Genomic DNA, 15,438 nt, shown 5'->3' with positions numbered 1-15,438 from the left:
GAACTTCCAATACTATGTTGAATAGGAGTGGTGAGAGAGGGCATCCTTGTCTTGTGCCAGTTTTCAAAGGAAATGCTTCCAGCTTTTGCCCATTCAGTATGATATTGGCTATGGGTTTGTCATAAATAGCTCTTATTATTTTGAGATATGTTCCATCAATACTTAGTTTATTGGAAGTTTTTAGCCTGAAAGGTTGTTGAATTTTGTTAAAGGCCTTTTCTGTATCTATTGAGATAATCGTGTGGTTTTGTCATTGGTTCTGTTTATGTGATGGATTACATTTATTGATTTGCATATGTTGAACAAGCCTTCCATCCCTGGGATGCAAGGCTTAATCTTGTCCACCTGTTAAGTTAGTTTACAGTTCATCCACAAGGACTCAAATATAAGAGTATGGAGTCCTTCTCAGGTTTTATTGAATTAGCTTTAATAAGTCATATGCTGCATAATGACATTTCAGTTAATTCATATATGAAGGTGATCCCATAAAATTATAGTAGCCTAGTTTTTTATGATATTCGTATATCTAAACTACCCACCATTGTGTTATAATTTTTTACAGTATTCAGTACAGTAAAATTCTATACAAGTTTTTAGCCTAAGATCAATAGACTATATCACACAGCCTAGGTATGTAGTAGGTGCTACCATCTAGGATTGTGTAAGCACACTGTATGATATTCATACAACAAAATCACCTAACAACAAATTTCTCAGAAAATATTTCCATTGTTGAGCAACAGATGACTGTCTCTTTGTAATTTTTTGTGTTTAAAATTATTTCAAAATTATACAAAAAATTAAAATGGACAAAATACTTGAACATACATTTCACCTAAGAAGATACAGAGGTGGCAAATAAGCAAAATTAAATACATTCATCTTCATTAGTCACTAGGGAAATACAATTAAAACAATTATGAGATATTACCAAACACTTATTAGAATGGCTAAAGTAAAAATGTAAACATTGGCTGCACACAGTGGCTCAGGCCTCTAATCCCAGTACTTTGGGAGGCTGAAGCTGGCGGATCACAAGGCCAGAAGTTTGAGACCAGCCTGGCCGACATTGTGAAACCCCTTCTCTACTGAAAACACAAAAAGTTAGCTGGGCATGGTGGTGGGTGTCTATAATTGCAGCTACTTAGGGGAGCTGAGGCAGAAGAATCGCTTGAACCCAAGAGGCAGAGGTTGCAGTAAGCCAATATCGGGCCACTGCACTCCAGCCCAGGCGACAGTGTGAGATTCTTTCTTAAAAAAAAAAAATAAGTGACAATACTAAGTGCTGGTCAGATTCTAGATCAACTGTAACTCTCATATATTGCAGTTTAAAAGCAAAATTTCACAACCACTCTGTAATTTTCAAGTTTGTTATAAAATTGAACTTGCACTTGCCACATGACCAGCAATCAAATTTGCTTTACATTTACCCCATAGATATTAAAACTAATGTTTACTAAAAGCATATTTATAAATTTCAATATAAGCTTTATTCATAATAGCTCCAAAATGAGAACAACACAGATGTTCTTCGTGGGTGAATGTTTAAACAAACTGTGGTATATCCACACATGAAATAAAAATACATGAAATACTGATACACGCAAAAACTTTAATGAATTTTAAAGGCATTATGCCGATAATAATAAATCACAAAATGTTATATACTACATGATTCAATTTATATGACATTCTGCAAAAGATAAAACTATAGACATGATAAACACACCAATGCTTATCAGTATTATGATTGGTGTGAATAGGATTATAAAGAGCCAGCATCAAGGAGTTCTTTGAATGTGGTGGAATTGTTCTGTATTCTAACTGGTGTTGGTTTTATGAAACCACATGTGTTAAAATGCATAGAACTATATGATTAAAATGTGCATTTTATTTATATAACTTAAAATATAAATATTTAAAATTGAAGACGTGAATAACTGTGTGGAAAACTACATAGTGTGCCTGAAATAAAAGAAGACCAAATAAATGGAAAACATATAACATTTATCAATTGAAAGACTCAAATGTATTAAGATTACACTTTTCATGAAACTTGTCTATGTGGTCAGTGCAGTCACAATCAATATCCTAACAGGCTTTAGTTTTAATAAATAGGAATTTGCGTGTTTATTCTAAAATTTATATAAACCAAAAATTCAGACTCCCAAAAAATTTCAAAAAAGGAAAATAAAGTAATGCTACTTAATAAAAAGACTTAGTATAAAAGTACATTAATCAAGACAATGAGCTCTTTACATAAGAATATATAAATAAATACATGCGAGAGAATAGAACATTTAATAATATGCCACCACAAATAGTTACAAAATTATTAAAAGTGCGAAAATGTTCAATTGAGAAAAAATACCATCAATATTGGTGCTCAAATACTAGGCATGTGTATGTAAAAATATGAGTCTTGATTCCTATCTCATATTACACAAAATAATTAAGTTGAAATTCATCAGAGACGTGCACCTAAGAGCATCTAGACATTGAACAGAAGACCCAAACTTTCAGTTATAAGATGAACAAGTTCTAGGGATATAATGTACAGGATGTGTGGTGATGTGTGTGTTAATTAGTTTAATTGTGACAAGCATTACACAGTGCATATGTATATCAGATCATAACATCGTACATCATGAATGTATGAAACTTTTATTTGTTAATTAAATATTTCAAAATAAGTGCTTAAAATGATTTTTTAAAAGCTTCTGGAAAAAAAATGGGAGAATATCTTTAAAACATTTGGTAGCAAAAGTCTGTTAGAACAGAAAAATTATTGTCTATAAAAAATTGTATTTCATGATAATTTAATTGTAGTTCTGCTTTTAGCTCTTTGAGGAATTGTCATAATGCTTTCCGCAATGGTTGAACTAATTTACATTCCCACAAACAGTGTATAAGTGTTCCTTTTTCTCCTCAATCTCGCCATCATCTGTTGTTTTTTGACTTTTAATAATAGCCATTCTGACTGGTGTGAGATGGTATCTCATCGTGGTTTTGACTTGCATTTCTCAACTGATCAGTGATATTAAGCTTTTTATCATATGCTTGTTGGCTTCATGTATATCTTCTTTTGAGAAGTGCCTGTTCATGTCCTTTGCCCACTTTCTAAAGGGGTTGTTTGTTTTTCTTTTGTAAATTTGTTGATTCCTTATAGATGCTGGATATTAGACCTTTGTCAAATACATACTTTTCAAATATTTGCTCCCCTTCTGTAAGTGGTCTGTTTATTCTGCTGCTAGTTTCTTTTGCTATGCAGTTCTTTAGCTTAATTAGACCCTACTTGTCAATTTTTGCTTTTGTAATGGTTGTTTTTGGTGTCTTTGTCATGAAATATTTGCCTGTTCCTATGTCCAGCATGGTATTACCTAGGTTGTTTTCCAGTGATTTTATGGTTTTGGGTTTTACATTTAAGTCTCTGATCCATCTTGAGTTGATTTTTGTATATGGTGTAAGAAAGGGGTCCAGCTCCAATCTTCTGCATATGGTTAGCCAGTTATCCCAGCACCATTTATTGAACAGGGAATCTTTTCCTTATTGCTTATTTTTTGTCAGCTTTGCAGAAGATCAGATGGGTGTAAGTGGGTGGCCTTATTTCTGGGCTCTCTATTGTGTTCCATTTGTCTATATGTTTGTATTTGTACCAGTACCATGACATTTTGGTTGCTGTAGCCTTGTAGTATAGTTAGAAGTCAGGTAACGTGACCCCTCCAGCTTTGTTCTTTTTACTTAGAATTGCCTTGGCTATTTGAGGTTTGGAGATTTTTTTTTGACTCCATGTGAATTTTAAAATAGTTTTTTGTAGTTCTTCTAGTTCTATGAAGAATGTCATTGGTAGTTTGATTGGAATAGCATTGAATCTGTGCATTGTTTTGGGAAGTATAGACATTTTAGTGATATTGATTCTTTCTATCCATGAGCAAGGATAATTTTTCCATTTGTTTGTGTCTTCTCTACTTTCTCTGAGGTGTGTTTTGTAATTCTCGTTGTAGAGATCTTTCACCTCCTTGGTGAGCTGTATTCTTAGGTATTTTATTTTTTGTGGCAATTGTGAATGGGGTTCCCTTTCTGATATGGCTCTTGGTTTGGCTGTTGTTGGTGTATAGGAATGCTAGTAATTTTTGTAAATTGATATTGTATCTTGCAAGTTTGCTGAAGCTCTTTATTAGCTGGATAAGCTATTGGGTTGAGACTATGGGGTTTCCTAGCTATAGAATCATGTCGTCTGTAAACAAAGATAGTTTAACTTTCTTTCTTTCCATTTAGATACTCTTTATTTCTTTCTCTTGCCTGATTGATCTGGCTAGGACTTTCAATACTATGTTGAATAGAAGTGATAAAAGTGGGCATCTTTGCCTTGTGCTGATTTTCAAGAAGAATGCTTCCAGCTTTTTCCCATTCAGTATAATGTTGGCTGTGGGTTTGTCATAGATGTCTTTTATTATTTTGAGGTACAGTCCTGTAATACCCACTTTATTGAGAGTTTTGAACATGAAGGGCATTGAATTTTATTGAAAGCCTTTTCTAAGTCTATTGAGATAATCATGTGGATTTTGTCTTGTGTTCTGTTTATGTGATAAATCACATTTATTAATTTGCATATGTTGAACCAACCTTGCATCCTGGGATGAAGTCTACTTAATCAAAACTACTATTAACAAGCTTAGTGCCACAAAAATTATAAAAAGAAACTGCATACTGGAAAAAGTATTTTCAATGAATATATATGAAAAAAGAATTGTATTCAGAATATATAAATGTGTATACATACCCTTAAAAATCAATAATATAAAGACAAACAACCCAGTAAAAATGTGCATGAGACATTAACAAAATCTTCATAAAGAATATTTATGAATAACCAAGGAACACATTAAAGGTTACTCAACATCATTAATCATCAGACCAATGTAAATTAAAACCACAATGGGATACCATCATACACTCATTATCTAACAAATAAATAAATAAAATGTATTTTATGGCACCAAATTTTGGTGAGGATTACGAACTCATAAATCTCTCGTTATTTTGATGGTGGATGTGTAATACTGTCCAACCACTTTTAAAAGTTAGGCAGATCCTTGTAAAGTCAAATATATCCTTAGTTTATGCATTTGCATTTCTAGGTACATGTATATATATGTATATATATATACATATACGAATGTTCATAGGAAAACCCAAAGCATTTGCACTTCTATGTACAAACATGAATGAAAATCATGTATCTACAAATGTTTATTGCAGGTTTATATATAATATACTCAAACTGAAATGTACCCAACTACCTATCAACAGGAAAGCAGACAAACCAAATATTGTATATTCATACAATGGAATTCTACTCCGAAATTGAAAAAAAAATGAACTAGTAGAGCATACAACATGGATCAACTGTAGAAACTGTTTTTTAAAGAAAAAACAGACATAAATTCATACCATACATACTGCAATTTTTCCAGTTATATTAAGTTAAATTACAGGAAAAGCTAATCTCTAATCATAGGAATTAGAAATGTTGCCTATGCTGTTTAGGGTTTGGAAGGTAGGGCAATGGTAACAGGTGTATACATTTATAGAAACTCATCAAAATATACACTTAAGATCTGTGCATTTCGCTATATGTAAGTATATGTAACTCTTACCTGAATTTAAAAAGAGTGAAGACAACATGAGTCTTTCAAGGTAGAGGACAGGAGGTATGATAAATCATTTTTATAAAAAGATAGACTGGAAAATTATGCTATTTTAAGGCCATAGATAAACATAGAAGTTTTCATATAAGAAAGCGTCCTGGTCAGATTTATGTCATAGAAGGCCACTCTGGTTGCAATGTACAGGGTATGAGAGAAAAATAAAGCCTACATGCATGCACACGCATACACACACACATACACACACACAATCAGAACTAATAAATTAATTCAGTAAAGTAGCAGGATACAAAATCAAAATACAAAAATCAGTTGCATTTCTCAACACCAATAATGACCTATCCAGAAAAGATGTCAAGAAAACAATCCTACCTGTGAGAGCACCAAAAAGAATAAAATCCTTAAAAATAAATTTAACCAAGGAAGTGAAAAGTCCCTATACTGAAAACTATAAAACACTGATTAAAGAAATTGAAGAAAGCACTAATAAATAGAAAGACACCACGTATTCATAGATTAGAAAAATTAATATTGTTAAAATGTCTATACTACCCAAAGTAATATAGATATTTAGGTTCAATGCAATCTCCATAAAAATTCCTCAGCATTTTACAAATAAATAGAAAAAATACAATTCTAAAGTTGTATTTGTATGGGACCACAAGAGGTTCTGAATAGCCAAAACAATCTGGAGAAAGAAAAACAAAGTTGCATGCATCACACTACGTGATTTCAAATTACAATATAAGGCTATAGTAATAAAAACAGCATGATATTGGGTTAAAGCAGAGACATAGATCAATGCAACAGAATGGAGAATCCAAAAATAAACCCGAGCATATACTGTCAACTAATCTCTGACAAGACCTCAGAGAAGACATAATGGGGTAAGGATAGTCTCCTTCATAGATGCTGTTAGGAAAATTGAAAGTTCATGTTGAAAAGAATAAAATGACACTTTACACAATACAAAAAAAATAAGCTAATAGAGAATTGAAGACCTAAATTTATGACTTGAAACCATAAATATTCAAGAAAAAATTATAAGATGAAAACTCCTTGATACTGGCCTTCACAATGATTTTTTGAATAACATAGCAGAATAACATAGGAGATAAAGAAAAGCAAAAATAAAAAATGGGACTACATCAAAGTAAAAAGCTTCACAGCAAAGGAAAAATCAACAAAGTGAAAAGGCAGCCTATGGACTGGGAGAAAATATTGGTAAACTCTATATATGATAAGGGCTTAATATTCAAAACATATGAGGAACTCACACAACTCAAAAAATCAAATAACACAATTTAAAAATGGGCAAAGAATCTGAATAAACATTTAGAAAAAGAATACACACAAAAGGCCCGCAGGTATATATTAATAAAATGGTGCTGAACATCACTAATCTCAGAGAAAGTGAAAAAACCACAATGACATATCACCCAACCTGTCAGGGTAGCTATTTTCAAAAAGATAATAGATAGTAAATGTTGTCAACTTTCTGGAGAAAAAGAAATACTTGTACACTGTTGGTGACTATGTAAATCAGTACAGCCATTATTAAAAACAACATGGAGTTTCCCGAAAAATAAAAAATTGAACTACCATATGACTTAGCACTTACTCTCCTTGGTATATATGCAAAGGAAATGAAATTGAAAGCTCACAGAGATATCTGTGGTTACATGTTGAATGCAGCATTATTCACAATAACCAATATGTGAAAATAAGTGTTAATCCATGGATGATTGGATAAAGATATTTTGGTATATATATAATATGTATCTATGCATACACAATTATTCTATATAATAGGAGAATATTTGCATGTATAAGTACATATTGTAGAAATATACTGGAATATTATTCAGCCCTAAAAATTTCATTCTGCCATTTGCAAAAACATAGATGAATCTGAAGAACATGATGCTACGTAAAATAAGTTAAACACAGAAATAAAAATAATGCATGATTTCATTTTATTTGAAATATAAAAAGAAAACAGTTGAATATATAGAAAAATAAAATAGAACGGTGGTTTCCAAGGATGGGGAGAGAAAGAAAGTTGGGAAATGTATGTCAAAGATACAATCCTATAGTTATGTAGAATGAATAAGTATAGAGAGCTAATGTACAGCAGAAGTATCTTAATTGATAATACTGTATATTGAAAAATTGCTAAGAAAATTAGTTGATAATATTGTATATTGAAATTTGCTAGATTTTAGGTACTCTTAACTTCCACCCTCAAAAAGTAACTGTGAAAGTTGAGGGATATACTATTTTCTTACCTGTAGCAATCTCTTCACTATGTGTATATATATATTGAAATATCATGCTGTACATCTTGGATATATACAATAATAAGAAATAAATAAAGAGATAATATACTAAAAAATAAGGGCATGCATAAAAAAAGGAATCAAAATGCCAAAATAATAGTCCATTGAAGCACAACATTAAGGGAACAAGAACGGCACTTTACATTACAGATGATAAAGATGGACTTGGTTCCTCAGTTACTTAAGACACAGAGTCTATAGTATTTGGTGACCAACTGAAAAACGGAAATGAGGAAAGAAAAGAAGTCAGGGATTGCCTTGATATTTCTTACTCGATAGATAGTGTAGATGATAAGATATACACCATAAGAAGGGTTTGAAGTTTGTTTTTCCAGAAGGGAGGGCAGTGTAGAATGGTAGACAATGACATATTTTATAACATGATGATTTTGAAATACCTGAATGAAATTGATAAAGAGATGCTCAGTGTGTTGTTTGGGAATATGAGTTAATTGCTCCAGAGAGAACAATTGGATTATGATAAATCATTTGCTATTTGTGACCACATCAATGGCATTTTAAAGCATGTGTATGACTGAGAGCAACCAACATAGTGAGAAGATAATCAAGAATTGAAACTTTAGGGTATACTTTTAGTAATGAAAAACGGGACATGTCACTGAAAGAGGGAAATTAAAAACAGGTACACAGAGAAAAAGAACCAGGAAAAATTGTGTCATAGAAGTCAAGAGAAGCATACATTTGAAAGAGAATGTAGTGAACAATATCATATATGACAGTGATATCTAGGAGGAAAACTAGAAAGAAGATAGAACCACTGAAAGAGCCAAGAAACAGCCCAGTAAAAATGAGCACACCAAACACCCAGATATTGATGATATCATTTTTGAGTAAAAGAACCAGGGGTCCTTGGATAAATGGATGATTACAGTGTCAATGATAGGTGAAACGGTGGTTCAAAAATGATAAAGCTGTCACAAGGACACAATAGCCAGATTGAAGAGGGGTCGCCATGGTGGAACCTGGAAAAATTTGAGTGCCAAAATAATTAAATATGGTGACAAATTATAAACCACTTAAAACATATTAATTAATAACTTCATATCTATAGTAAATAACTTAATAAGTGGCAAGGGTGGGAAATGACTCATAATAAAATGTATATGTTGACTGACAAGTATACAAGAAAATCTGGAGTTGAGAAATAATATTTTTGTAACCATAATTATAAAAATTGGATCAGAAAAGAATCGCAAATAATATTGAATCTAAAAGAAAATTTTGATGAGAAGTAGGATATTTACATTGTCTAAAATGTGTCCCCAAAGATTGCTATTAGTTGCAATCAAGAGAAAGGAATCACAGTAATTATATAGTGAAGAAATTGCACATCGCTTTGACCAAGTTGTCAAAAGTAACATTACTAACAAGAGACAGATGGACATTGTAGATCTGCAGGTGTGAAATCTTGAGACAGATACACCATCCCCCATGGATTATCCTGGACAAGAATGCATATTCTGAATCTCAAGGAACTTCTCAGGCAAACACTAAATGAGGAACATTCTATTAACCTTCAAATATATTGGCTTACTGAAGCACTATGAAAAATTATGAAGATGCTCTAGATTTTTTAAAAAAGGCTAAAATGTGTGGACAACTAAATTCAATACTTGACCATACTAGATCCTATACTGCAGAAGAAAAAAGTGATGAAACAAATATTATTGGGCTAACTAACAAAATTGGAATACAAACAGTAGATTAAACTATTTTATCTACCTCACATTATACTGAAGTTGATTACTGTATGATCTTTATGTAAGAATACATCCCTGTTGATAGGAAATATGCACTAAAGTATTTAGTGGTAAAGGACTAGAAAGAGGGAAATGTTTACAACTGAAAAATGTAGGTGACATTATGTGAATGTACTTTGTAATTTTCTTGTGACTTTAAGTTTGAAATTATTTACATGTAAGAAGACTTGAAAAGAGGATAGTAGTTTTAGAAAAAAAAATCTGAGAGCTGTTAAATTTTGTTAGAGCTGTTAAATTCCTGTGAGTGGTGGGGCTGCCAGTATATAAAGAGAGTGGGTTCAGAAAAGTGGTAGTAGTGCTAACACTGGCATTTAGTAGGTGTACCCTAAAATGCAACAACAAAAAAAAGAAAACTTGTTTGAAGTGACTTTTTTTTTTCTCTTAAAGTTCTGGAATATATGTGCAGGTTTGTTACATAGGTATACACATGCCATGGTGGTCTGCTGCAGTCATCAACCAGTCATCTACATTAGGTATTTCTCCTAATGCTATCTCTCCCCTACTCACCCACCCCCTGACAGGCCCTGATGCGTGATATTCCCCTCCCTGTGTCCATGTGTTCTCATTGTTCAACTCCCACTTATGAGTGAGAAAATGCAGTGTTTGGTTTTCTGTTCCTGTGTTAGTTTGCAGAGAATGATGGTTTCCAGCTTCATCCATGTCCCTACAAAGGACATGAACTCATCCTTTTTTATGGCTGCATAGTATTCCATGGTGTATGTGTGCCATATTTTCTTTATCAAGTCTATCATTGATGGGCATTTGGGTTGGTTTCAAGTCTTTGCTACTGTGAACAGTACTGCAATAAACATACGTGCCCATGTGTCTTTGTAGTAGAATGATTTATAATCTTTTGGGTATATACCCAGTAATGAGATTGCTGAGCCAAATGATATTTCTGGTTCTAGATCCTTGAGGAATCACCACACTCTCTTCCACAATAGGTAACCTAATTTGCAATCTCGCCGAGAGCATAAAAGCCTTCCTATTTCTCCACATTGTCTTCAGCATCTGTTGTTTCCTGATTTTTAATGATCGTCATTCTAACTGGTGTGAGATGGTATCTCATTGTGGTTTTGATTTGCATTTCTCTAAGGACCAGCGACAATGAGCTTTTTTTCATGTTTGTTGGCTGCAAAAATATCTTCTTTTCTGGCTAGGGCAATCAGGCAGGCGAAGGAAATAAAGGGTATTCAATTAGGAAAAGAGGAAGTCAAATTGTCCTTGTTTGCAGATGACATGATTGTATATCTAAAAAACCCCCTCATCTCAGCCCAAAATCTCCTTAAGCTGATAAGCAACTTCAGCAAAGTCTCAGGATACAAAATCAATGTGCAAAAATATCAAGCATTCTTATATACCAATAACAGACAAACAGAGAGCCAAATCAGGAGTGAATTCCCATTCACAATTGCTTCAAAGAGAATAAAATACATAGGAATCCAACTTACAAGGGACGTGAAGGACCTCTTCAAGGAGAACTACAAACCACTGCTTAATGAAATAAAAGAGGATACAAACAAATGGAAGAACATTCCATGCTCATGGGCTGGAAGAATCAATATCATAAAAATGGCCATACTGCCCAAGGTAATTTGTAGATTCAATGCCATCCCCATCAAGCTACCAATGACTATCTTCACAGAATTGGAAAAAACTACTTTAAAGTTCATATGGAACCAAAAAAGAGCCTGCATCGCCAAGTCAATCCTAAGCCAAAAGAACAAAGCTGGAGGCATCACGCTACCTGACTTCAAACTATACTACAAGGCTACAGTGACCGAAATAGCATGGTAATAGTACCAAAACAGAGATATAGACCAGTGGAACAGAACAGAGCCCTCAGAAATAATGCCGCATATCTGCAACCATCAGATCTTTGACAAACCTGACAAAAACAAGCAATGGGGAAAGGACTCCCTGTTTAATAAATGGTGCTGGAAAAACTGGTTAGCCATATGTAGAAAGCTGAAACTGGATCCCTTCCTTACACCTTATACAAAAATTAATTCAAGATGGATTAAAGACTTAAATGTAAGACCTAAAACCATAAAATCCCTAGAAGAAAACCTAGGCAATACCATTCAGGACATAGGCATGGGCAAGGACTTCATGTCTAAAACATCAAAAGCAATGGCAACAAAAGCCAAAATTGACAAATGGGATCTAATTAAACTAAAGAGCTTCTGCATAGCAAAAGAAACTATCATCAGAGTGAACAGGCAACCTACGGAATGGGAGAAAATGTTTGCAATCTACTCATCTGATAAAGGGCTAATATCCAGAATCTACAATGAACTCAAACAAATTTACAAGAAAAAAACAAACAACCCCATCAAAAAGTGGGCAAAGGATATGAACAGACAATTCTCAGAAGAAGACATTTATGCAACCAAAAATGCTCATTATCACTGGCCATCAGAGAAATGCAAATCAAAACCACAATGAAATATCATCTCACACCAGTTAGAATGGCGATTATTAAAAAGTCAGGAAACAACATGTGCTGGAGAGCATGTGGAGAAATAGGAACAGTTTTACACTGTTGGTGGGACTGTAAACTAGTTCAACCATTGTGGAAGTCAGTGTGGCGATTCCTCAGAGATCTAGAACTAGAAATACCACTTGACCCAGCCATCCCATTACTGGGTGTATACCCAAAGGATTACAAATCATGCTGCCATAAAGACACATGCACACATATGTTTATTGTGGCACTATTCACAATAGCAAAGACTTGGAACCAAGCCAAATGTCCAACAATGATAGACTGGATTAAGAAAATGTGGCACATATACACCATGGAATACTATGCAGCCATAAAAAATGATGAGTTCATGTCCTTCGTAGGGACATGGATGAAACTGGAAACCATTACTCTCAGCAAACTATCGCAAGGACAAAAAACCAAACACCGCATGTTCTTACTCATAGGTGGGAATTGAACAATGAGAACACATGGACACAGGAAGGGGAACATCACACACCGAGCCCTGTTGTGTGGTGGGGGGAGGGGGGAGGGATAGCATTGGGAGATACACCTAATGTTAAATAACAAGTTAACAGGTGCAGCACACAAATATGGCACATGTATACATATGTAACCTGCACGTTGTGCACATGTACCCTAAAACTTAAAGTATAATAAAAAAAAAGTCTTCTTTTGAGAAGTGTCTGTTCATATCCTTCACTCACTTTTTGATGGGGTAGTTTGTTTTTTCTCATAAATTTCTCTAAGTTCTATGTAGCTTCTGGATTTTAACACTTTGTCAGATGGATAGATTGCAAAAATCTTCTCCCATGAAAGAACTAGAGAAGCAAGAGCAAACAAATTCAAAAGCTAGCAGAAGACAAGAAATAACTAAGACCAGAGCAGAACTGAAGGAGATAGAGACAAGAAAAACCCTTCAAAAAAATCAATGAATCCAGAAGCTACTTTTTTGAAAAGATTAACAAAACAGATAGACCGCTAGCCAGATTAATAAAGAAGAAAAGAGAGAATAACGAAATAGACACAATAAAAAATAATAAATGGGATATCACCACTTATGCCACAGAAATACAAACTACCATCAGAGAATACTATAAACCCCTCTATGGAAATAAACTAGAAAACCTAGAAGAAATAGATAAATTACTGAACACATACACCCTCCCAAGACTAAACCAGGAAGAAGTCGAATCCCTGAATAGACCAATAACAAGTTCTGAAGTTGAGTCAGTAATTAATAGCCTACCAACAAAAAAAAGACCAGGACCAGATGGATTCACAGCCAAATTCTTCCAGAGGTACAAAGAAGAGCTGGTACCACTCCTTCTGAAACTATTCCAAACTATAGAAAAAGAGGGAATCCTCCCTAACTCATTTTATGAGGCCAGCATCATCCTGATACCAAAAACTGGCAGAGACACAACAACAACAAAAAAGATAATTGCAGGCCAATATCCCTGATGAACATCGATGTGAAAAACTCAATAACATACTGGCAAACCAAACCCAGCACCACATCCAAAAGCTTATCCACCACGACCAAGTGGGCTTTATCCCTGGGATGCAAGGCTGGTTCAACATACGCAAATCAATAAATGTAATCCATCATATAAACAGAACCAATGACAGAAACCACATTATTATCTGAATAGATGCAGAAAAGGCCTTCAATAAAATTCAACTCCCCTTCATGCTGAAGTGATTTCTTAAAAGTCCCTTCTTTAGGTTAGTCTGACCAGTTTCCTCTCTCTTGGCTGTAAGGTCTGTTGATCTGATAGGTTTGTTACTGAGAAATGTAACTTTGTATCTGCTTTCATATCTACACTTCTCCTGTTTCCTCCTCCATTCAGCAAAAGGTACAGAGAATAATGCCTCTCAAATAAGGCCCCTGACCACCTAAACGTAGACTACTGGTCCCAACTCTAGCTCTACTAACTTCCGGTTTCTGAGATTTATTCCCAGTAATCTGCAATTGCAAACAAGCACTCCAGGTTACTCTTATGTACTCCAAAGTTTGAAAACATTTCTAGGGCAGGTGATAGTGCTTCAAATCACTTTAGTTGCAAGATATTTCGTACTATAAAAAAATAAGCTATTTGTTCTCATTGCAGCTATTTAAACTTGTTTTCAGAGCATCAAGTAGTGTTTCTTAAAATGTGATAAAAACGCTAACAGCATCAGAAACATCTTGGGGTGTCCTGAAAATAAATACCTAAATTTCGCTCTAGACTTAGTGTCAGCCAAAATATCTGGCATTGAAAGCTAGTGATCTGAAATTTAATTTCTTAAAATCTAATATTCTAGAACCACTCTTGTGGACTTTTTTCTACAATACTATGGTTTAAGATAATTCAATTCACTTAGGCCTGATTATTTGTGTTGTGTGTTCATGATTAGATTTCTGGCCATGCAAATGACTCCTGGAAAAACCTTTCTTATAATAACTACAGGACTTAAGCCTTGCAATAAAATGAACAGTTTTCGCAGCACACTATACTTTATAAATGTGAGCTGTAAAACTGTAAAACTAAACCATCAAAAAAAAATTGGCTTTTCATTAGTTTCCTTATATTTTTACCTACACATTTTTAAAAATTGACACTATGCTGCATAATAATTAGAGGTAGAGAAAAATAAAAAGCCATAACCAGCAAGATAAGCTTTCTTTTAAGGACCGTTGTGAAGCACATGGCAAAAAAACCATGGAAGAATAGTTGGCCCACCTCTCTGTAACTTCAAATAAGTCACTGTAGTGGTTCTGTCACTTATATACTTACAAACAGCTCAATTTAATAGACTGGTCCAGGAAGCGTTTACCAAAACCTCCTATGGCTTCTGTTAAGATTTGAATTTTTAAAACTGATTTATGACTGGCAGATTAGACATACGAAGGGATTTTTCATGGGATCTGAAGCTTTTGTTTGCTGACTTTATAGACAAACATGAATTCTACTGCAAATTGCATCAACCATTTTCTAGTTGATTTGCACTAAGTAAGCAGTTAGATCTCCATATGGCCAATGTGATTACAGTGATAATTTTGGTCTACAACAAACGAATTGGATTGAACATGAGTTAAATGTAATTGATTTCCTGGTTATCAGATATTCCAAAGGACACTATAAAAATAACATAACCAGTTATTTTCTTCCTAAGGC

This window comes from Symphalangus syndactylus, chromosome X (assembly GCF_028878055.3).
Source record: "Symphalangus syndactylus isolate Jambi chromosome X, NHGRI_mSymSyn1-v2.1_pri, whole genome shotgun sequence".
Taxonomy (NCBI): domain Eukaryota; kingdom Metazoa; phylum Chordata; class Mammalia; order Primates; family Hylobatidae; genus Symphalangus; species Symphalangus syndactylus.
The sequence above is the reverse complement of the archived record's forward strand: the minus strand, read 5'-3'. Positions refer to the sequence as shown.